Source organism: Ammodytes marinus (assembly GCF_949987685.1).
Source record: "Ammodytes marinus genome assembly, chromosome: 6".
Taxonomy (NCBI): domain Eukaryota; kingdom Metazoa; phylum Chordata; class Actinopteri; order Uranoscopiformes; family Ammodytidae; genus Ammodytes; species Ammodytes marinus.
Genome location: NC_137235.1, coordinates 27,271,728 through 27,298,460, shown reverse-complemented (window position 1 = coordinate 27,298,460; position 26,733 = coordinate 27,271,728). Strand labels below are relative to the sequence as shown.

The 26,733-nt window shown below is 40.9% G+C and overlaps 1 protein-coding gene across 1 annotated transcript in view; it reads right to left on the bottom strand.

The window, feature by feature from the left end:
• Positions 1-460: 460 nt before the first annotated feature.
• LOC307251877 (endonuclease V-like) overlaps positions 461-26,733 on the bottom strand; it is a 68,500-nt gene continuing 42,227 nt past the window's right edge. Inside the window, exon 9 of the mRNA XM_080029314.1 lies at positions 461-840. The gene's annotated coding sequence lies outside the window, so the exon portion shown is untranslated. The remainder of the gene's footprint in view (positions 841-26,733) is intronic.

Genomic DNA, 26,733 nt, shown 5'->3' with positions numbered 1-26,733 from the left:
ACAATCTGTCCATACTGCAGCTACAGTATTTGTGTGCAGTGTCCTATACACTGTGTACATTCCTCTGACGTGGGACCCGTTTTTGGCCTCCAGCAGCTGATCCTCTGACCCCTCCCGCTGATCGATACTGTCCCATCTGACCACTTCTATTCCTGGCCTCCATCCCTGCAGAGTCAGCCCCCTTCCCCCCCTGCCCTTTCACTTCCGCTGGCCTGGCACAGTGCGGCCCACTGCCCACTGCCAGGTCTGACTCATTTAAAGAGAGATGAATCAGCGACGACATATTATAGACAATGTGTCCTGTGAACTAGTGTGTGTGTGTGTGTGTGTGTGTGTGTGTGTGTGTGTGTGTGTGTGTGTGTGTGTGTGTGTGTGTCAGCACTGTATAATTCAGCGTAAAGCACAATTCATGCCAACCATGGAAAGAAACAGATGACAGCACTCTGAAGCATATCAGGGACATTTATGATTTATTTAAAAGACTGCCAGTGGTAAAAAGTTGGGTGACCCAATAAATTGTAATGAGAACAGTATATAAAAAGAGCAGGTCCGACCCATATCCAGTTTAGATATGGGGCAAGTGGATAAAAAGATAGAAAGCTAATCTGAGGGTATTTTGGCCCCTACAAAGTTATTCAATCTCTCTTATCTCACACATATGAGATGAGCGAGAGAGACACACCTGACACACCCACCCACCCACACCCACCCCCACACACCCACACCCACACACACACACACACACACACACACACACACGCACACACAATGATATAAAATACTTTTTAGGGGTCTTTGGTTGTTGCTGGTCTTCTCCGGATCCTTTGTAACTGTAACAACCTGAAACAAAAGGAGACAAAGAACAAACCTTTTAGGGAAATAAATACAATAGGAAACTAACTTTAGTGTGTCTACAGTGGTTCTATTCAAAGACAAAAACAACTTAACTGCTAAACTGCAAAGCTTTCTTGTCAGCATAACTGTTGGCATTTTTTGAAGGCGTTTAGCACTTTGACTCAGTTCAAATTGCTTAAAACAAAGCTACACAAAGTCCAGCCTCGCGTATAGTCAGTCTCATGATATTTTGCTGACTGGAAAACAGTCCTGCATCAGAGTAAGAATTTAGGGTTATATATACAGTGACCAACTATTACTATCACCAAGGAGAGATTACTCCAAGGAGAGAGTGTGACATCGCTGCTCTAGACACTTAAGAGTGTTGTAGGCAGCCTCACAAGATTATATATGGAAAAATATGATGTCAAAATAATAAGACATTTATATAGCAGACTGTAAACAAAGCTTAACACTTCTCAGTATAGTGCTGCATCTGGCACATATTGCACAGACCTCTCACTGTACTGCAAGAAGAGAATGGAAAAATTCTCTTTCACTGTCCAGTTCCCATTTCAAACACACCCTTTGTTGAATAAGTCTTAGGAATTGCACCATGGCAGTGTGAGGCAATATTACTGTGCATCCTTTTCTCAAAAAAAACCTATAGCCAAGTTATTATTGGAAATAGCCTCATTAAAAAAATAAACGGATATAAGACCCCATAAAAAAATATAAATATATTCATAATTCAGCTGAGATCCAGCCCGGGGGACATGTATGTGTTCAAAGAAGTTTTTATCTGCTGTGACATATGACTTCCACTGTGCACATTATCTTTATGACCCGAACACGTTTGATTGATGACTGACACAAGGCGTGGTTGGATCTGACGCAATCATCAGTTTTGTACGAATGCATTTTCCCTGTTAAAAAAACACACAACATTGATATGACATGGGCTTCTGTAGTGACAGCATGTGTGCTACTCCACATTATGCACAAGATCATTCTCACATATTATTAGTTTTTTTTTAAGTCAAAATTATCCTCCAAAAAGCATTTTGTCATCAAGCATTCTCGAAATATCTCTTCTCTTTTAGAATCGTTATGCTTGCACACTGATACAGCAGACTAAGGGATTAATTTCCAAATTTAACAAAGCTGAAAAAAATGCTTTCTTTTTGGCCGGAGAGATGTCCTACTCTGAGACGCTTGATACATTCGGGCCTAGATGAGTTATTAGCACTGCAGATCTGATTGTACAGAAGATTTATTTTAATAACTTAAAGGTGGGTTTACACCAATGGGGTTCACAGGGTCAACACCATACAGAGCACATTACACTATCATGCCACAGCTATTTATGTGCTGGAACAGCAAAGCTGGAGCCCATTTAGAAGCCTCCACCATTATTCTCCACTCCCCAAACAGTGGAGGCCGCAGTCCAGCTGGTTAGGGCCCTACAGCAACACAGCACCAAGCAATTTACTGTGAATAGCCGCCCAAGACATTTTCAGTGCATTACAGAGGCAATCAGCATTCGCCAGCTAAGTGGAGGAAAGTGACACTGAGTGACAGAGCAAGAGAGGAAGAATCAAGAATTGCGCGAGAAAGGCGGATTAAGAAACAGAAAAAAGAGAGAGTTGGATGGAGAGCAATTATCATGTTACAGACGGCCGCAGTGTTAGTCAAGGTGCTGAATAGGCAATTAAAAGAACGGCATAACACAGAGCAGACATCATTTAAAGCTGACTCAGGGTCAGCAATAGAGGAAAGGAAGATGAGTCCGCCGCTGTGTTCACAGCAGACCAGGGCGGGGCCCTCAGTGGACCTGGTGTTAATATGCCGCAGGACATTTCACTTATTAAATATGGACACATGGCTGGTGATTATGAAGAAGCATAATTGCTTCTGATGGTGAATGTGTAATTGATGCCGCCACTTTTTCTGCAAAGTCATCTCTGCAGGTGAATATTCATAACACACACACACACACACACACACACACACACACACACACACACACACACACACACACACACACACACACACACACACACACACACACACACACACACACACACACACACACACACACACACACACACACACACACACACACACACACACACACACGGCTACTTCACATCATGAAGTAGCCGTGCTTGTTTATCCTCTTTTGTTACAATTAGGAGCTTTAATAGTAGCATTTTTTTTTTAATGATTCAATATTTATTTTGGAAAATCTTTCATTTCTCATTATTTTTTAATGGTATTGATATGACTGCAAGCAGATTTACATAACCGTTTGTACATTTTTAACAACAATTCTTGTACCACAGCATTATGCATATTCCTTGCATTATTGTTTGGACGGCTCTTCTATCAGTAAATTGTACTCACTTAGTTATTAATGAGTGAGATCGCTGGACTGAGCTGACATTGAAATTAGATGTGGCAGTAATAGGATTATAGAGAGTTGGAATGACACATCCAGGTTAACACTATTTATTTTTGAAGGGAAAATGAAGGCAGTCAGTACAATTATTAGCTTACTGTTGTAGTTTGTTGTTGTTTGTTATTGTTGCTGCTGCTTCCCAAGGTCTCAGAGATTACATTTGTGAGTACAACCAAGAGTAAAATATAAACAAACTACAAAAGTAACACCACCATTTGTAAGAAACCACAATTATCCTTAAGGCCTAACTTGTCACTGTTACGAATGTGTCATAAACAATCTAGCAACATTTCAAAAAAGCACACAAAACTCTCAAAGGTCATGAATAAACAATGGAGGTGAATTGCTGTTTTGTAGTGCTTTGCTGCGTTCCCCCAAAACACCTCTTGTTGTCACAGACTAAAAACAGTCTGCGTCTGATCTGACAGAATGCAGGAGGTGGAAGAACAAAGGAGGAAATATAAAGGACTCCGCTCTATTTCCTGCTCTTCCTCTTATGAAATATGAACCCGACAATGAATTTGGTTCACAGAAAAGGGAGTCTTTATGTAGACATTCAGTACAATTTAAAGTAGAACTTAAAGGTGCAGTGTGTAATATGTAGAGGTGGGCATAGATTAATTTTTTTAATCTAGATTAATCTAGATTAATTTTGGAATTAATCTAGATTAATCTAGATTAAAATGGCTCATTTGAATTCATTCATAATATGTGTGTGCTCCCTAAATAATGACTCAAAGTAAGTCTTTGAGAACGTGTTTCTCAAGCCAGGTGGCTTTCATTTCGTCATCAGAACGAGTGTCTAATTATTGCGAACAAATAATATTCTAACAATTTAATCAGATATAAGGCTAAAAATCACAACATTGCACTGTTTTTTGTGCTTAAAAAAAACGAAAAAACTAATTTGTTGGGTAGGCTATAGGCTATAACAGAAAATAAAGCCATTACTTTTGTGCTTCAAGTGAAACATTAAATATAATTTTTACATAAATAATAAAGTCCTTATAAACTTTTCAAGAAGCTGGACTAGAGTGAATATTGGACAGGCTTTATAGGTCCATGGCTTTTACCTGTGGGACAGCGCTTCACCTAACAGCTGGCTGCAACACCAACCTACAGTCTATTGTGCGACGGAGAGCTAGTTATCATTAGCATCAGCGTTAGCCGACATCACGGCAACAGCTGAATAATGTAACACATTACACAAGTTACACTACATGAAAACAACGGGCTGTAGACGCTAGAGTTATAATTTCGTGTAGGAAACATTGTTGAGACTGGAATTTCGTACCACAGCGGCCGTTCCATAATACAGCACTCCCTTTAGCAATGGCTGAATATAAGACCTCCCTCTGCTGTGTATCTGCGGGAGCGAGTGGCATTAATAACTTAAAAACAGTAAACGTTTAACATGATTACGGGCGTTTAGATGCTTTAATCATATGCCGAATTTATAAACAGACCATATTATTAACAATAAATTAAGTTATGTACATGTCAGAGTTACGTACATGGATACATTCATAAGTAAACATTGAATAGACAGATTTGTGAAGGGGGTTTGGCGCTGAGTGTTACATTAGCGATCCTGCAGCCAGGTGGTGTGTGTCGTGGGCAAGTGATGGAGAGAGAGAGCGGCGGGTGTGTGAGAGAAGCTTCGCTCCTGCAATAAAGGCTCCTCAAGTGTCAACAACGGCCCCCGGCTATTATTACCCGACCAGAGAACACACGGAAGGGGGTTCACCCTGACGGCGAACAGCCATCGGCCCTGGAGGGAACCATCTCCCCTGAGCCGAACAGGAGGTGGAATAAGAGATTAACGGCGATATTTTTTTTATCGCCGATAAGAGTTTTGCGTTAACGCAGCACGTTAACGCCGATAACGGCCCACCACTAGTAATATGACATCATCAAGAAAGTTCTACAAAGTTCTAGAATGCAACGCTCCCTGGGTAACCCCAACCCTTTTGAATAATAACAGAAGCTACAGTGGCCTTCAAGGACAAGAACAATTCTAAATTTTAAACAATGCACCTGATGACATTCCAACTATGACACTTTCAAGATGGCGGCACTAGGCCTTGGTCCAAGATATGCAGAAATATGGACATATATGAGACCCTTTCTAAGGGAAAAAATAATAATTCAAAACATTTTTTTCAGCTAGTATGCACTAAATTAAATGTACTTATGGATATTATGATTACTTTCTACAAAATCTGCTAGGAAATAAAACCCAAAATTCTACACACTGCAGGTTTAATGTATTTTTCTTTTCATTTTCTACTCAATATATGGTCAAAAGATGTAGAGTTGCTCAGGCATGCTATATGTAAATTACATTTGTAATGTGTAGCAGACAATGTCAGGCTGACACTGAAAAGATGAAAAACAAAATCAAAGTGACCCAGGACATTTTCTTTTTCTATTTTCAAACTTTCCTATTTTGGTCTTCCTTAAAAATACACACTTTATCCTTAAGTACCCTTGAGCGTGGCCTCCTTTCTTTACACCCAAGTGATGCGGTGACACATTTTGACATTGCATGTGTTGCTATTAAAAGCTCATAGCTGATAAAGGACAAATTACTTTTGGAACAAATGCCTTCTTCAAAGTGTACAGTGCAGCTTTAATGGCTTATGACTCTTGGCAATTACAGTTTGGGAGTGTTACTCTAATAGGCTATTAAGCATCTTTTCTAATTAGATACAAGACATTATGATGCATGAGGGGGTATTACAGGGATGCAACTCCAATTATAAACAGGGAACATTTTTTATTGATATAAATATATTAGGATAGCGTATTTAACTACATGCATACACAAGTAAAAATGAATGGTCTGTGGTGTCTGGCAGGCCATGGTCAGATTCAGTCAGTGACCTTGGCTTTTTCTTTAGCTCCAATCCTCTTTGTTGAACTGTCGGGTATACACCATGAGCTGTGTGCTGAGCAATGTGTACCATTCTTCAAAAAAGTAAAGTCCCTAGTTCTCTGAAGGAGAAAGGAGGTGGAAATGTATTGAGTCACCTTAATACTGATGTTATAGCTACAGGTAACGTCTGAAAATGATATAAAAACTCAAGAGAAAACAAGCGATAGGAAAAATACCAAACCACTGGGCCATACTGTGCGAGCATTAGTGATAAAAATCATTGTAAATCTGATCATCTTCAACCTGCAGCTTCATGGTGTATTGGTTTGTACAATAACAATTGGAGAAATGTGAGAAAAATCACATAAAAGTTGGAAAATGTTCTGTGTCCAATACAATTTAAAAAGTACATTCACCCATTTACCAAATGCCAAGCTCAAATTGACTTAAAAGTTAAATCCACAGCAGTCTCTTTTCTAAATGATGCAGTGACTGAAGTGAAACAGTCCTAGAAACTTGAGTCATGACTGTTACTCCACCAACACACTTATTATACCTGTATATTTCTATTATTACTATATCACTTAGAATACTTTTTCGTCATCTTCATGAAGCGTTTGAGCTGCTACGTCATCAACAAGATGTAGACTGCAATAGGCTAGTTTGTATGTACATCATGTATTGTATTTTATATTATGTTGAAGTTATCAGGGTTCGTACAGCTTTTTAAGAGTAAAATTCAAGCACTTTTCCAGCACTATCAAGATAACATGTCAACTTTTTCAAGGAAGACGAAGCTTTAAATATACAGTATATAAATAAATGCTTATGATTTCATACATTGCCTTATCTGTAAAATGGGAGTGTTCATATAATGTATATGGACAATCACCAATATGCAGTATGGCCCTAAGGAGACCTTTATCAGTTTAGTTCATATGCCCAAAATGACCATCAATCAGGTTAATAACAACATGACTATACAGGTGATACTCATATTATTAGAATATCATGGAAAATTAATTGGAATTGAGGCCAGAATTCTTTCAAAAGGGGCCCAAACCACGTACTGAGTACATATCGATGATTATACTTTATATAGGGCCGACATTTCTGTATTTAAAATCCCTTTTTTATTGATTTTTATGTAATATTAAAATGTTCAGAGATTTTGAACTTGGGGTTTTCATAAGCTGTAAACCATAATAAATACAAGAATAACAAATGGAGGCTTGAAATATCTCACTTTACATGTAATGAGTATATAATATTTTAGTTTCACCTTTTAAGTTGAATTACTGAAATAAATGAACTTTTGCACGATATTCTAATTTTTCGAGTTTCACCTGTAGGCCTACTTGAGCAATATCACATGAGATGGAGCATATTGTCACTATATCAGTGCTGCTGTGATTCAGTTGAAAATGCCATAATGATAATCAATAGGTCTAGATGTAGGAAATGGTTACTAATTAATAACTTATTTCACACACACACACACACACACACAGGCCCGCCGACACAAATGGCTGGGCCCCTGAAAACCTCCTGTCAATGGGCCCCCCTTACTCATACTTCACTTGTATCAATGTGTGTGTGTGTGCGCTCATCCCTCATAAACACATACAGTATCTCACAAAAGTGAGTACACCCCTCACATTTCTTCACATTTTTCTTTATATCTTTCCATGGGACAACACTGAATAAATGACACTTTGATACAATGTAAAGTAGTCAGTGTACAGCTTGTATAACAGTGTAAATGTACTGTCCCCTCAAAATAACTCGACACACAGCCATTAATGTCTAAACTTCTGGCAACAAAAGTGAGTACACCCCTTAGAAAAAATTTACAAATTGGGCCCAAAGTGTAAATATTTTGTGTGGCCACCATTATTTTCCAGCACTGCCTTAACCCTCTTGGGCATGTAGTTCACTAGAGCTTCACAGGTTGCAACTGGAACCCTCTTCCACCCATTTATGACAGCATCACAGAGCTGGTGGATATTAAAGACATTGCGCTCCTCCACCTTCCGTTTGAGGATGCCCCAAAGATGCTCAATAGGGTTTAGGTCTAGAGACATGCTTGGCCAGTCCATAACCTTTACCCTCAGCTTTTTTAGCAAGCCACTGGTCGTCTTGGAGGTGTGTTTGGGGTCGTTATCATGTTGCAATACCACCCTGCGGCCCAGTTTACGAAGGTTGAGTGCACATGGTCAGCGTCGTACACAGAGGTTGGCTTTGGAAAATAGACGTATGAGTGCTGCCAGCATTGCTGAAGGGCTTGAAGGGGTGGGGGTCAACCTGTCAGTGCTCAGACCATACGCCGCACTCTGCATCATACTGGTCTGCATGGCTGTCATCCCAGAAGGAAGCCTATTCTAAAGATGATGCACAAGAAACCCCACAAAAAGTTTGCTGAAGACAAACAGTCTACGGACATGGATCACTACAACCATGTCCTGTGGTCTGATGAGACCAAAATACATTTATTTGGTTCAGATGGTGTTAAGAGTGTGGAGCGGCAACCAGGTGAGGAGTACAAAGACAAGTGTGTCTTGCCTAGAGTCAAGCATGGTGGTTGGAGTGTCATGGTCTGGGGCTGCATGAGTGCTGCCAGCACTGGGGATCTACAGTTCATTGAATTCTAACATGTACTGTGACATACTGAAGCAGAGCATGATCCCCTCCCTTCATAAACTGGGCCGCAGGGCAGTACTGCAACATGATAACGACCCCAAACACCCCTCCGAACGACCACTGGTTTGCTAAAGAAGCTGAGGGTAAAGGTTATGGACTGGCCAAGCATGTCTCCAGACCTAAACCCTATTGAGCATCTTTGGGGCATCCTAAAACGGGAGATGGAGGAGCGCAAGGACTCTAATATCCACCAGCTCCTTGATGTCGTCATGAATGGGTAGAAGAGGGTTCCAGTTGCAACCTGTGAAGCTCTGGTGAACTCCATGCCCAAGAGGGTTAAGGCAGTGCTAGAAAATAATGATGGCAAAACAAAATATTGACACTTTGGGCCCAATTTGGACATTTTCTCTTAGGGGTGTACTCACTTTTGTTGCCAGCAGTTTAGACATTAATGGCTGTGTGTCGAGTTATTTTGAGGGGACAGTAAATTTACACTGTTATACAAGCTGTACACTGACTACTTGACATTGTATCAAAGTGTCATTTATTCAGTGCTGTCGCATGGAAAGATATAATGAAATATTTGAAGAAATGTTAGGGGTGTACTCACTTTTGTGAGATACTGTACATGTATTTGTAGATAGACTAACTATCTCATCAACTAGGGACATGCAGAGAGAGTTTGGGGAACAGTAGCTCAAGTGAGAAAAAGGACTCTTTCTTTTGTGATTATTATACTGTATATGTTTTTAAAAATAGTAGCACATTTCTGACTTACTTACCAATTTATTGTAATACCCTAAAACTCACGCAATTGCTTAATATTCAACAGATTTTTACAAAATAACATTGGTTTTCTTGAGTATTCACTAGGTTTCTCACAGGAGCAGGCAACAACAAAGGACACTATTACAGACATTGCCTATGCTGCGGGCCGCCCCTGAGGTGCAGTAAAGAACTGGTCAGACATCCTTATGGTGTGACACCTGGGTCTGGTTGTCTATGCAGTATGTTCAGTTTGTGACATGCAACTCATGGAACATTTTTCAACTTGTACCTGGCTGCTGGCGTCAACCTGAAGACATAGATCAAAGACTTTGGACCTTATTGTCCCCAAAGGGAAATTCTTTGACACAAAAATGTACGTTAAGAAATTTAAACCTGTTAGTAGACTCAGGAAAACAACAGAGTAATTACCTTGTCAACTTTATAAGAATGTTTTCTGTTTTACCTGAGGGGTCCAAATACTTTTCACAATTCATAGAATAACACCCAGACACAAGTAGCAGGACGACTCAGGTAAAATAATCCAGCCAAAACTGTACAACAATATATCAAAACCAAATTTTGCATGACTTCTAAGTGCCGATTCCCCCTTTGTGTAGCCTGCTACAGCTGGAGGTACTTTTTGCAGCCGTACAGTAGCCTATGCCTGCCGGTTATTAGGGCCTCGTCATAACCAAATGGAAACGGATATTTGATATGGAAGTATCGGGAGCAATAGGTCCATGAGCAGCGACTCGTGGTTCTGGATAATTCCTGGAGCGATCGCCAGGTGTGGCGCGTGCGCCAGGAAAGAAAACAAGGGGAGCAACTGCACTCGTGCATACAAGATGGTGGCGAAGAAAACATTGCGACAGATTTTTTTTAAATTTACATAATAAAAAAATTAGTTGAATTACGACACTGGTCAATAAAGAGAAAATCCAGCATTTTCCAGCACAGTGTTCAGATTTCAAGCACATTTCAAACCTTGAAAACACTCGATTGAAAATCAAGCATTTTCCAGACTTTCAAGCATCTGTACGAACCCTGAGTTATGTTCATTTGCAGTAAAACCGGCCTCTCAGTTAATCATTCTGTTACCGTTTTTTTTTTAACTTTAGTACTTTAATATTTAATCAAACTCGACTGCTCTTTGAACTGCGTTTGTATCAAATGGTGCTTTATAAATAAAGTTCTACTTGAATGAGCACATTCCATAGGTCTATTAAAGGCTAGACTCTTGGAGGATTAGAGCTAACGTTCACTAAGCATTTCTGGAGGCTTGTGAAGGACAAAAGCATTGACCTCTCCCCTTCAGCAACAAGGCGGACTATCATCTCTATTAATCTGTCTGAATATTAATTAGTTATTTAAATAAATGAGCCCCATGATATACAACATTTTCAATAAGATTACCACTTATTTGGCCACATTTGTGATCTTGCTGTCTCCATAGAGAGACCTGCATGTATTGTAGACAACACAGACGTTTCTTTGGAGAGTTTAAAATACATAAAAGTCAAGCAAGACAATGGACAAGACAGAAGCAAAAATAAGTCCGCAGGCTGAGGTCAGCAAATCCTAAATGTCAGGCAGTGAAGCAGAGGGCCAGGCCAAAATCCTTTTTACTCTTTAAAAACAGAGCAAAGAATCAGTTACAGGTCTTAAAAACAATTAGGCTTGAAGAAGTGGCGTGCGAGCTCGGCGTGCCATGAACACAAGACAATCTGGAGAAGGCCCGGGGGAGACAGAGGCTAAAATAGGACACCAGCTGGCTTGATTGCAGAAGAAGTGATTGTTAGCAGGTGATCACCCAGGCAGAGGACAGATAGACCCAACCAAGCGCACACAGTGAAGCCACCAGAGAGCAGGACGAGCTGGTGAGGCTGTGACAACCTGTCGGTGATGGGAAATGGGACTTCTATCTACGGCGGTTTAGTTTAAGGACTCAGGATGTTGACACTCTTTATACTTAACCTCATGACATGAGGGAAAAGACAGAAGTGTGCCAGTTATTTAGCCACTGTACTTGCTGAGGCCTCTATGATGTTGACATTTTCTGTTTTTGACTGGATCGCAGCAAAGCGAGGCCAACTGTGTTAAAACATGTCTGTCATTGACTCACTGCATGATGACGTTATACAATTATTCAGTTTAGTGGTGGAGTGTCTCCATTGGCTGTTGCTCTTTCAAAATGAAAATGAATAATGGCAGATGTTAGTTACTGTTACTCCAGATCGTAGTATAGGCTCAGCCACAAAGCTCTCTAGTGGAGTTATTCCTCGCTGGCGCAGCACTGAATACGTCTAGTTTACAACCACTGACAGCGTTGAGCTAAAACCAGACAATTGGCTCCCACAAACAGGTTTTACTTCAGCTAGTTTAAGAGGAACCAGAAGGGGCACACAGCTTAGAGGGCCACTAAATTGTATTGTATTGTATTGTATTGTATTGTATTGTATTGTATTGTATTGTATTGTATTGTATTGTATTGTATCGTATTGTATGTAACCAAAGCTCTATTTCTTATAGGCTTTTGCCCTCTGAAGTTACCACTAGTGTGATAGTGGCACCACCATTACCCACAAACACACAAACATGAAGTGGTCACGCGAAACAATAACCAGGCCATTCTCATCACAGTGCATCATACAGTATGGCCACCGTTGCCACAGAGATATTACAATACTTGATGTAAACCAAGAGGGAAAGAAACTGGAAAAACATCGTCAAACCTTATGGTGATGGTTTGAAACAGTGCAGTGCAGAGGAGGAGAGAAAAACAGCTTGTGTGTGCCCAAAGAGGCCCCAGAGAGAGTCACAGGCAAAGTATCCCAACCAACAATGCCTCTGACAAAACATTTAACACAGCAAGTTAAAGATAAACCAGAGATTTTGCAGATAGAAGTGAAAGAAAGAGCTGGGGGAGTTAACAGATAATTAGAAGTTCTCTGTTTGAAAGTGGAAAGTACGGTTGACTTAAATGCAGCTTTAACCATGCCAGATGTTTACTCCTTCAGTTCTCAGAACAGACATGACCAATACGTCAGTTTACCTGCTAAACCAAAGAAATGATCACAAACCTCAGATGTACTTATTTAGTTTAGCGCTTATAAGAACATGTGAGCATGCTAATCAATAAACTAAGATGATGACACTGGTCTACATATATTGTTAAATGCCTACTTCACCGGTGGGAATATGAAGGTGTATTGAACTCTGAGATCCTATTTAGTATAAATGTGCAAAAAAAAATTAAATTGGTTCATCCTAGCCTGAGAAAAGGCAGAAAGAGTGTTTTATGGTCTCACTGTCTAACCCTAGGATTAACAGGACAGCTGGGCCAATGGAAGACTGAGGGAAGAAAAACCTCATTCATTATATTATAATAGTGATTTTATAATGATAGAACGCCGGTTCCGTATGGGTGAAGTATTCCTTTAAACATCAACATGTTAAGACTGGCATTATTAGCTCGCTTGTAATTGCATCACAAATATACTAGCTTGACTATGAACTCTTAAGCCTGTTTAGTTTGTTTTTCTTTCCTTTTAATATATGGTAACTTTATTTACAATGGTTCTTTAAAATTTCACAGAGAAATTCAATCGATGCTAAGGTGCTAATAATACCGGGATACTTCTTCCATTTCTCATCTCAATTCCATTGCGGGGGCAAATTACTGCATATAGTGGCTAACCCACATCAGATTTCATCTCTGAGAATTTATGCAAATTCGGTTATGGCATAAAGAGCTTAGAAAGACACATAAGAAGAAATGTGTACCTCTCTGCACATCCCTCCGTGCACCACCTGCATGCACAAACTGCATACATAGGAACTGAGTGCTTCCACAAAACCTTGAAGCTAAATTGCAGTAATCAGTGAAATTAGTGCAGTCTTGATATAGATGCCCCTTCCCTATAACTCATTAAAAAATAATGAGAATGACCTAGGAGTACAATTAACATGATATGTGCAAATTGGCTTTCGTTTAGATGAGTGTATCAGTCAGCCTGCCTCTCATTGAGCACAGTCACTGATCAGGATTTTGTCTGCTTGGTCATTTCAAATGAGCCTCAGTCCTGTGTTGGTGTGAATAGCAAAATGTGAGACCAACAAACAGAAAAAAAGAAGAAGAAGAAAAAGAAAAAGAGCACAGTACAGCATATCGTACAGCAGGCTTCAACAACAGCTGGCTTCTGGGTTTATTGATGTGCAAAAAATGCATTTACACATTATGACACACCCATGGGCACGCACACTCACACATGAACACACACACACACACACACACACACACACGAACACACACACGAACACACACACACACACACACAGGTATTTCTGCAAACGCATGCAAACGTACAAAACATTTGCACACAAAACAGCCTGCAGTCAGCACATTTTTATATGGTAAACCAGGCTGAGAGCTGCTTAGCCATGCTTGTCATGTTTCAGGCATTATTGGTGGCCATAACATGACCCACCCCCCTCCACACACAAACACAAAACACACACACACACACACACACACACACACACACACACACACACACACACACACACACACACACACACACACACACACACACACACACACACACACACACACACACACACACACACACACACACACACACACACACACACACACACACACACACACACACACACACACACACAGGGTTGTAAACATTAGCAATATTTTCCCATTTCCTCTGCAGGCCAGACGTGAGAGCAGTAGATCTTAAGGGGGGGCTGAGCCCTTCACTGGTAATAATCTACTTTACACTTCACACTGCCAGGGAGATGAATCATGCTAGATGGTGTCACTGTGGGAGAGAGGGAAGGGGGCCCTGATGTGCCATGCAAAGGCTGGCTTTTATGGTCCCTGTGTGTGTGTGTGTGTGTGTGTGTGTGTGTGTGTGTGTGTGTGTGTGTGTGTGTGTGTGGGGATTCAGGGATGCAGAGAGAGGCCAAGGATCTTGTTCAGACATGGTCAGCAGACCAGAGGTGCATTGTAAGAACATCTCTATAGTATACACAGAGAGACTGGACATTAATACTGTGAAGTTACTGTTTAGAAGACAAATACATTGATCTTTCTTACCGACACTTATATTTGATACAGCTCAAACTGAATCTGAACCTTAAGGCCTGGACTGACTGCATACATAATCACTTCTACTTTACTGCATGCTTTGTTAGTAATTACCTCACTACATAGTTTTTATTGGTAATGGCAGAGTCTGTCATTTACATGCTATATTAAAACAGCCTTTACATGCACAAGAGATTCACAGGAATGGTGGAGCTTGCTTGCAATTCAGATTTCAAAATGTATTATCGCCATTAGCAGCCTCCGTGGTTAGCTTCCACTTTCCTTTTCAACCTTCCTGCTAATGCTTAACTGACATTTTCTACACAAATAGGAAGAGGTGGATTTATACAAACCTTTTAAAAATGTGAACACTCGCCAAGGTCTGGCCTCAAGGTCAATTCACACACATCCAAAAGCTTTTTAACTTGATCAAAGTAAACTCATTATATTGAACCTGCCTTGAAATAACTCAATTAATGGAGTTAACCCAACGAATATTGAGTTATTTATGTTCTCAATATTCCTTCCTGGCTTCTTCTGAGTGCAGTCTGATGAAACAAGACTGGTGAAAATGCAGACAGCTGGTTTGGCTTCAAATAGACAGCTTTTTATTGTTTTTTTTCATACGTTTTTATAACAGCATTATCATATGTTCCCTATAACCTAATTAAACATATTAATATAGGTTGAGTGATGAATGTGTGAAAAGCAAGAGTATATGCAACACTTGGTGGTCACACCTTTGATGATAAGTACACATCCAGATCAAAGTGAGGGGGACTACTGAGACACCATCCGTGATCACATGGAATGTACAAGCATATGGTGCATTATCACATCTCAGACCTACACTGTGTAACGTTAGCAGTGAGTAAAGGGGGAAAAAAAAGACTCCAAACACTGCAATATCTGCAGTGGTGACAGGCCGCAAGTCAAGATCACAGACAGAGTTTTTAAGAACTTGTGCGCTCGTAATTCAAAATGACATCCACAACATATTTTACAGGAGATGACACTTTAGCCTCATATTTATGACAGACTCTCATAGTAGCTGTAATACCACTAGCACCATTGGCTTAAAATGCATTTACTCAAGAAATGAAGAACAACTACACCTGTGCTGTGTGTATAAGGCTTTTGTGCCTAACCTCATGTATACATGTTGTACTGTTTCATACTTCTACTATCTTTTTTTTTGACAGCTATAGTTACAAGTGACAACGTAGATTAAGATTTTACATACAAAAAAATATGATCTGCTTTCAAAATATTATGCATTTTAATTATCCAACAGTACAGAACTTGAACTCTGCCATTTACTTTTAACCAGAGAGTGCAGTATATTGTTACTCTCCAGTCTCTAACCTGTTTTTTTGGGGGAAAATTTGTATGCCTTTGGCTTGGACATATCCAATGGGCGGTGGTATTGCTACGCTACCTAAATAAAGACTCTAAATACTTTATTCACAACTGAGTAATGGATCGAGAAGGCAGCGGCATTGCTTTCCTTTAATAATTGAAATCACAATGCTTTTGCTTTTTAAATGTATTTTTACACATTCTATCCACGTATCCATCGTTTGTTCCCCCCTATATGTTTGTAGTTATTTTTTAATGCACTACTTAATAATTAATGTGAAAAAAAGTTTTTGTTTGGGCTGATTTGAAAATGAGTTTATGCATCTTAATGGGTGTATTCTGTGAACAATAAAATGTGTTCAGTGGAAGCATGGTTAAAAAAAGAGGGCAATAGTCTGGGAGCAGTAGTTTACATATCACAGAGTAAAACCATTCAACAGTGAACAGTGACTGAGAAGGTGTAGGCTGAAGCAATATCTCATGGACGCCTATCCTATATTCTCATCACTTAAAGATATACCCGCCACGAAGGGAATAAAGAAAACAAGATAGAAAAAATCTAATTTGTAACCCTCAAAAATAGCACTGCAAACTATTTTTTTTAAACGGAATCCACAATAAATCTTTCCATAATTCTCTCTGCAAGCTTTTTTGTAAATTAGACTTACAACTATCTCTCAACTCATACTGTATGTATGTGCTTTCCTGTATTGACATTTTCATTTTTTCTGCACTGTATGGAAGTGAACGTGAATTATCTCTGAACATTGTCTGCATTGTTTTATAATATACATAATCCTTTCATTTCATAACTTTTAGAATTTAGAAACATTGGATTAGTGAGATCATCGAAGCCTACTTTATAATAGTTGGCACTAAGCCACTATTTATAATGGCATAGACCAAAGGAAAAACAAAAGTAGAAGTATTAGTCCTAGAACTAGAAGTAATGAATACATTTCTGAATGGTAAAGTCAGTCATTAATGACACATTCATAGTATAACGCCCGACCCAAAGTCAGCAGCTGGGACCAAAAACAGTGTTTGGCAGTGTTTAACACTCGGACAGCTTGCCTGCTGAAGCCCACTGGCTCCCTCCCCAAGAGAAATGATTTGCAAAGAAATAAAAGCAAACAACATCCACTAACTTCAGACCTTGTCAGTCTCCTTGGACTGCAATGTCCCTTTAAAAAAAAAACAGCCACTGCCTCTTGACTGATCAGGAATTCTAAGCAGACAGAATCAGTGAACAGTGAGGAAGTTGGGCCCCTGTTTCTCTCCCTGGGCTTTCTGCTCCAAAGCAGCTGCTGCTTACCAATAGCTGGCAGTGGCTTCCAAAGAGATGCCCCCTCATACTGAATTCTGATTGGGTCAGTGTGATACAATTCACTGGCTTGTCTGACAGCTGTGTACCGGAGTGAGGAGACGATGGAGGGAAGATAGGGTGAGAGAGACGGATCGGGGGGGGGGGGGGAGGAAGGAGAGAAAGGCAGGCGAAGGGAGGTGAAACAAAAGAGAGCTCAATGTGATACCAGAAGAGGTGGACACATTTGAAGAAGAGGGTGAAAATGAATGAGTGAGAGACGGATTGGGGAGTGCAAATGAGAAAGACAGAAATGAGACAAAGAGAAAGCTGGGATGTTTAAAGCTTCCTCTCTGACTTTAAAGCTATAGTGCGTAACTTCCCACAGTGGCCCTGAACTGCAAAATCAAAACAGCAAGAACATTTGACTGTCATTTAACGAGAAGGGAGTTCACCGTAGACCCTCATTTGGCACCAGACAATAGAGACTTAATTAAAACTTAATCAAACATCCATTTAACAAAAACACGTTACTTTTCTTAAAGCCACGACTCTTGTCTGTCTATACGAGCTGTTTTTGTGAAAAATTATTGAGTAATTTTAAATATTGAGGTGTTTTTTCCCGTCCGACCTGGCGAGGATGGAGTATACGTGAGGGTTAGCCTACAGCAGAAGGCTAACATTAGCGTACATTAGTGAAGAGTTTTGTCTCGATATTGAAAATTACTCAATAATTTTTCACAAAAACAGCTCGTATAGACAGACAAGAGTTGTGGCTTTAAAGAAAGTAACGTGTATGTGTGAAAGGCATGACGTATTAAGTTTTTATTAAGTTTGTTTGCGGAATACAGGCGTCATTCAATATAAAGTGAATGGAGCGCCGTGTATTGTTTTCCCCCACGGTGGGCGTGGCCTCCGATTATGACGCGTTCCGCTCTGTTTCTATACAGTCTAATCAGTGATGATCACATGATCGGCCCTACATTTTCCAGTAGAAGTTATTGTTGTTCTGCTTTGTGATTTGTTGTTGTGTCTTTCTATTTGAGGTTGTGTTTGTGTTTTTTTTTTTTTGGTCGTGCTTTCCTATTTGAGGTTGACGTTGATTTGCACTTCAGGTCCACCGTACTTTTTATATAAATGAATCATGGTTACATTCAAACCATCGGCAAACACGTTGACACAAAGTTGATCAAGCCTATCAGCTCCTTACAACTCTCTCTATATTTCTCAGCATGGAAGCGTTTATAAACTGGTGTCAACCCCCTGACACTGGCGCAGGAGCTAAGAAAACTCCAAAGAAGCGGCCACGAAATGTTTCAGTTGTTGATTCTACTGCTAAGAAAAAAACCTATGAAGCAGAAGGTATACAAATCTATGGTCCACCGAAGGCATACCTATTGCAGATGTGCCTACAGTGTTGTTGTAATGACTCAGAATTCCTCATGGGGGCAACAGAAGTTACGCACTGTAGCTTTTAAAGCACATGCTTTATAAAGCAACGAAGTCTTGACACTGAGGCTGAGGAGAAATGCTCCACACTGACAGTGAAGAGTATTGACGTAACAAATAATACAATCTGTGTGCCCGACAATCTGCCCCACTTGGATTTCAACAGCCAAGATTTACCCCGGTGTACATTGTGTCCTCTACGTTCTATAACTATGTAGCTTTATATGCCGGGGTGTCATTCATAATTCATGAACATATAGCAGATGTTTGCATGCACAGCGAGAAAAGAAAAAAAAAACACATTTGTGTGACACTTGAGTTAGAAGTCAAATATTTATCATTGATTCACTATTCATCCCGCCATTAAATCACACTCTCGCCTCGCGTCTTGTAAAACACCGTATTACTCTGATGCAAATGAGCTGCAGTGGGTGTGATGCATGGAATTGGATGTACGGTATGGTGTCTCCACTACCACCATGTGTGTTTTGATCTACTCTGCACCAACGCGCACATTAGGGCTTATGAATGGCCCGGGAGGGGAATGCATTATGTTGGGCTGCGGTGAAAAGAGCCCAGCGGCCGCGGGTTCATTGTAATGAGTAATGATGTGAGTGAGTGAAGGTAGGTGTTAATGTGTGTGTGTGTGTGTGTGTGTTTTTGTAGTGTGTACACATGCAAACGGCACGTTGTGAAAAAACACATGCCTGCAAAGGTTATCTTTGGGGGAACGGTGTGAATATGAGCGAATAAGCACACACACGCGAGAGACGGATAACGAGACCGGAGCCACTGATCACAGGGTTGAGATGAGAGGCTGATCAGCATGTGTTATTTCAAGGCTCATACTGTACCTGTGAGCTGCATACTTTATTTCCTCAGGGGTTGTGCAGTGTTTGCTATTCTAAGTATGTGGGAAGTGTGTGTGTGTTTAATTGAAAGAGGTTTTGTGTTTTGCAGTAAAGGCCAGCTGCTACCACTGCGGTCCGTATAAAGATGTGTATGTCTATTGTCTGAAAAAACAATGATTGTATTGTCACATGCAGAAAATAACGAGTAGCGTTAGCTTTGAAGTTGTTATCCGTAAAATGTTCATAGTTCATTTTCTGTTACGTTACTCTCTATGAAAGATGATGTTAAACAGTGTTGATTGAGCATATGAACTTCTGATGAAAGCTCTTGTATTTACAGCTTTGATGAGTTATACGTTATCTGGGTGTCAGTGGGGTTTTAAGTCGGTGAGCAGGGGTGTCTTAGCCTGGCTCCGCCCGCCTACGTACTTCCGCTCAATTTTCATTTCCCTTCAGTAGTCAGTCTGGGTCCACGGTATATACTTTTATTATATTCAAATTTTTCTCTGGCCAGATTTTTGGCGGTCCAATCAGCGAACATAGGGAGTGGCTCAGAAGCCTGCGCATGACATACGTAATGACCAAACGTTATGCGATTGGTTGGCAGATCCAGAGTGGCACTGGGCAGATCCAATGGTTTTTTAACTTCAACAGACACCCGCCTTCAAGTGAGTTAACGTTTGTCAATTGAGCGATTCCAGACCTTCTGTACAAATGAAATGAAGTACGATGGTCTGGTAGGACCAGGCTAAGGGTTCCATTGTACTCAAAACACAGGAACTACACACTCTGTAACACTGTGTTCAGACCTGTGTGTGTTCCAGTGCATCTGGACGTTTTTGTTTTATCTAGCTTTTATAAGACATGGTCATAGGTCCCACTTTTTTGGGGGAATTTGGACACCTTTGACAATGCACTGATACATACTGATAAGGAAAGGCATAACTCTACAGAAAACAAGTTGAATTATTCTATACACAAGTATTGACCACGGCTTACAATGTACTCGACTACTCCACTTGTTGAGAAGTTGGTGAAAGCTCTATTAGACGGACAGACGGATGTAACAGGGAAGTGATGCTTGGCTCAGTTTACTGTGAGGAGGTGCACTGAACTGGGCTTTAAGAATATGTCTATCTAGCACTCTTTGTGGGATTATTAAAAGTCATCAAAATCACAAATACACAAACACACTCACACCAGCATTATGCAAGAAGTCATACCAAGTGACAAGAACATTCTCTTTTCATGTATGATTCTCTGAGATGTCAGCACGGCATCCAGATGAATAAGCCTGTGAGTTTGATAGAAAAGCTGATTGCTTTCAATTTTTTTTTTAGAGAAATGAATCAAACAATCTGATCACGGATATAGTGGACATCATTTGGCTAAGATCTCTTAAATGGTTGTAACACGTGGTCTATTACATAACAAAGCCAAGGTGGGATCTCATTAATGGTCTAAAGGACTCCCGAGTCAGTGGGAAAGGCTTCTGACAGCTTTAATCCCCCTCCCTGACGGAGCAGAGGCATTGCTGCTGACTGAAGCACCCAAACAAGTGGGAGCTGGACGGCCTGCTGGCAGCGACGATAGAGTTCCTTAAGCCGAGGTGGACTTCACATAACAGCTACTCAATGAAAACAAAATCCGCTGAGCTCCTCTCTTCCCCCCCCCCATATGCCGGGAAATCTAATAACCGATGTTCGCAAGCATCTCCTCTGGCTTGGTCCAAGGCTTTGGCATCCTTATTACAATAGATCAGCCTCCATTGATTTGTCTTTTGGAAGCCTCGGGGAAACAAAAAGGCCCCATTGATTTTGCGGTTTATAGGGAGGGCATGTGAGAAGTCGGAGCTTGTGTGCAATTGGCTAGCAAGTCACCTGGAACGCTATAGCGTATATACGCATGAGAGGGCGCAGGGCCGGGGGGGTAGGGATGTTTTTTGAGTGGATGTGTGCTCTGTGTTATTTCTTCTATTGGAAATAAATGAGGCCATTTGTCTGGCGCAGCAGCAGCACACCTGTCGTTATAACTCAAGTGCCAGGCTGTGTCGGACCCGGTCATCTATCAATCACAGACACACACACACACACACACACACACACACACACACACGTCAGGATGCCAACCGCAGAACAAGACACTGCTGACACCGGTGGAAAAATGGTACAACGCCATAGGGACACATTGAGTCAGTTTGAGTGTGAAAAACAAAAGAAAGGGAACACACACACATAGTGCTGATGTTTGGATTCAACCTTGCACAGTGCCCACAATGGTAAGCTTCCTTCAAGTTAACTTTCTGACTTAAAAAAATAATAAAAAATCTGATACAGTTTGAAGTTTCATTTTGTGGAGATGAAACTTCTGCCAGAGTGACTTGACAATATGTCAGCAAGGAAGGTATGAAGCCAAGGACTGGGCAAGAATGGCTGTTGAATACTGATATCACTATTTCCTGCCACATTGAATCATCCATCTTTAGGATCTAAAATCTTCCACTGAGGTTTAACTATTTAATGGGGTTAGGGTTTGCACAGCCACCAAGCAGGGGGACTTCAAAATTGGAAGTTCAAAAATTGAAGCAGCACATGTCGAGATATTCTGACTTGACTTTAAGACCCTAGTGCATTTGGCTATCAAACAAATGATCCTACATTTCCCACAATGCAACACAACATAAACTTTTGTTAGACTCTGCCTCTAACATGCCCTCATCTTTCTCTCCATGCCTCAACTTTATAACGCAGCTTTTCTGAAGCATAAGTCAAGGTAACCTTGTTGAAATTTTCAGGGTGATTTTCATAGACTATACAAAGCACCTCTGCATTTCTAGCACAACTGTGCTTACAGGCTGAACGGTATTTGTCATTGTGAGTGAACTGAATTCCATGTCTGAAATTGATGGAGAAAATTCTTGATGTTGAAATCGAAATATGCCTTTCTTAACTTGAAATGAGTGTGTCTTCTGAAGCTATTTGTATTAACACATTCAAGAAGAGTTGAAAAGATCACATATTTAACAAGTAACTCTGAAACATCAATACATTTCACTGCTGCTTCAAACCTAAGAAAATACCCTTTTCACTGTCACAATAGGACATCAATGCTTTTTCTCCAGTACAGTACGCAAGTACCACAACGTCAAGGTGTATCTAAAAATTCTTCCACTTTAATAACCACACATCCACATTCAATAAGGGCACATTAATTAACTGACTGTTATGCATTTACCATGCATTAACTAACCGTTTATAACTAAGCATTAATAGTGTGTTAATTATTAGTAAATGTGTTATAAATACTTATTAACTTTCAAGAACATTAACAAATCATTTACGAACAGTTAATTAATGTACCCTTATTGTATAGTGTTACCAATATACCTAATCACAACTTCTCTTTCTATAAATGCCGACGTTTCCACTTTAGTCAGGCGTAAATAGGATTTTCCTCAATCTTTCAGACTATGTCCTCCCTCGTTTCTAGCGGTGCTATTGTGATCCAAGTGAACAAACTCTGCAGAAGACGGGGTTGGCTCTGAAGGTGACTGAAAATTAAATAGTTAAATAGTGACAGTACGATATGTGTGCATTCTCCTTTTACTTATAAAAACACATGAACAACATCTTTCTACCCGCTCACTTATTAGAGTGGTTCATCCGTGTATAAAGCTGTGGGGTGAGCATGAGGAAAAAGTCACAGGAAAAGGTCAAAGCGTGATGGGAGCACAGAGAGACAGAGTGAACATCCTTATTGATTGACTGTGTTTGTGTGTGTGTGTGTGTGTGTCTACAGCCCCTGAGTCACCTCCAGGCCTTTCTCCTGTCGTAACAGTGTCGTTCTAGAGCGCAGCGGCGTGGGCAGTATCTGTGTGTTGTGACTCAACCCTCTCCGACATTAAACTGCCTCAGGTGTGATTTACTGTCGCACGGCGTGGAAATGACGACACCGTTTAGGACGGGGGCCGCTTGTGGGGAAAAAGAGACGCCGTTTGAAAATCCACTGCCGTCGAGAGGCAAAAGGGATTTTTTTAAAAACACTGCTGCTGCCCATCTGTGTCTCAGCTAGCTTCCTTATGTTTACTGAAAACCCTCCTGAAGCTGTGAAGGAACCTGACACAAGGGAATAGGTTCGGTTTAAACATTGAGGGAGACAAATCTAGGGGGGTGCTCCCCTAGAACATGTTGGAGGTAAAACCCTTTGTTTCCTGTATTCTGATGAATTTTTATGCACCAACCTGTGTGCATTCCAGTACATCTGTTAGTTTTTAACTTAGTTTTTATGTTTTATATATAGTCTATAGTTTGTATAAGACATGGTCCTAGGTTACACCTTTTTAAAACCGATAAAAAGGTCTTTCTGCAAACTGTGTGTGCACTGCAGCCGCTTCTAAAGTTGCCGATTTTCCACGTGCAATCAACCTAGCATGCATGCCTGGGCGAGTGTCAATGTGCTGACGCTAGCGATACAAACTCTCTCTGTCTGCACTTCTCATAACTTCTGGGTCACAATGTTGGAACAGAACACATTCTGAAAGCATTCTGAAGGTAAGAACTGTCTATCTTCTGACTTCATACAGTCAATAATGTTCGGTTTTGAAAGAAACTCTTAAACTATTTAAAAGTTCCTTGTAGCTACTAAGGCAAAAGTTAGAAACTAGATAATGTGAGCATTCATTCTTCGACTTGAAACAATCTGATTAAAAAACCTTTAAGGAGAGAAAGTGAAGTGCAACAAGTTTACTATATCCAGCTAATTAAGTTACTTCACTGTCTGCATTGCCTTGTGCCAGGCTTGTAAGCAAGGTTAATGGTACGGCCCACTATAAAGGTATCCCCCCCTGAAAATCTACACCTATATGCCATGCTATAAGTCAGTATAGCCAGTGAAGTGAAAAGATATATTTCAACAGCGCTGACTTTATCTAACTAAAAAAACCTCAGCTCTATATATTCTTCAGAGCACAGTGTCACTTTGTCATTGGCAAACTGTGCCTCTGCCTGTCAGTCAGAAACTAAACGAGGCGATGTTTGCAGCACTAGTTTTTTCTTTCTCCTGCTGCCCCCCTTTCCCAGACCCTACCCGTCTATTCCTCCACTCATTTTGCCCTCTTTCCTTGTGTTTCCCCCCCCCATCTCTCATTCCTGGGGGCCTCAGCGATTGTTCTTCTTATTATCAGTTTTTCTTTCCCGTGTGTCTCTGACAGCGTGAATGTGTTTGACGTGGAGGCAGCGGTGGTGGTGAAAAATGAGTCAGGTGGTGGCAATTTATCAAGACTTGAGCGTTGCGTGGCGGGGGCGCCGGGGCTGACGGTTTGTTTCTGTGTGAGGCTGGCTGGCTGGCTGGCTGACTCGATGGGCGTGATGAAATGGATGCGGTTTCTCCTCGGCTGCGTCAGACAGACAGAGGGAAGGATAGATAGATAGAGAGAGGGAGAGGGAGAGGGGGAGGTGGAGGGGGGTAGGGTCTTCCCTCTATCCGCAGGCTTCCACATCCACATCAAGCATCGGCTTTTCCCCCTCAGCGACTCCCTACACATCACCCTCCACCTCCTCTCATCCCAGGGAGTCAAGTCTTTAAGGGTTGGCTCTAGAAATGTGAGATGTGCACTTCTTGCCCTTTATTTTCTCTTCCCTAAGCAATTTATCGTTGTATCTCTGTTGGCGTGGAAACAGATTACAGAATGCGCAGAGAAACAAAAAGAATATCAACAGGGCAAGAAACTCTTCTACACTCACCCTTTACAGTGGTACTTTCATTGGATTAAGTTGATTTTTATCTAGTTAATGTTCTATTGAGTTGCTATCTATATATCTATCTATATATCCATCTTTCTATTACATTACATTACATGTCATTTAGCAGACGCTTTTATCCAAAGCGACTTACAACTGGAGCACACATTCATACACCGATAGCAGGAGCAACCATGCAGGGAGCAATTTAGGGTTCAGTGTCTTGCCCCCACTTGGAGAGTGGAGACGGGGGATCAAACCACCCTACCCCCTGATCTAAATCCCCATTCTATCTATCTATCTATCTATCTATCTATCTATCTATCTATCTATCTATCTATCTATCTATCTATCTATCTATCTATCTATCTATCTATCTATCTATGAGTGAGTTAAAAACAATGGTGAGCATACGACCCACTGATGAAAGCTCTTGTATTTGCAGCATTGCCTAGTAGTACGACTGTGCGTCTATGGCGACTTTCCCACGCTATAGCTAATATCAAATGCAGCGCACACACACAGTGACACCTTTTACGTCAGTCATCAGGGGTGTGTTCTATTGTACTCCGAACACAGGAACTTCTAACTTGCAGTACAGACTTCCAACCTGTATGAGTTTCCCAGATAAACATGGTCATAGGTCCCACATTTTCAGAATTGGTGGAAATTAATTCTGCTGACTGATCACCATGTGCACCTCTATGATGTCTGCAATTACATCTTACCGCCAAATCAGCATACATAAGCGCACACACACACACACACACACACACACACACACACACACACACACACACACACACACACACACACACACACACACACACACACACACACACACACACACACACACACACACACACACACACACACACACACACACACACACACACACACACACACACACTGTGCTAAGTCGACCCTGCTAGATGCCTGCCGCTGCCTAAGGTGCACTGTGCAGCTCCCTCCACTGGGACAAACTGCCAGGAACGCATGGAGGAGAAGACGCAGCCAGGCGACGGAGGGCCAAGTTATAATAAGCAGCAAAAACAAGACTGAAAACATGGACGCAGAAAATGCCGGAAAGCGAATTCATTGAAAATGAAAAAAGCTGAGTGGCTGAAAGTTGTCTTTCATAGTTTAAAAATGACCATGATGCCATCTGTGAATATCTCGGGGAATTTGCCAATGGTTTCATCTAATAGCCAGATATTGGAATGAGCCACGCAAAACACATTACAAATAGCTGAATATATCGAAAACACAAACAAACTTTGATGAAGTGGAGCCAGTGGAGCTGAAACAAACAAGGGAACAATAGCTAAGAGGATGTATAGGGTAAAATAAG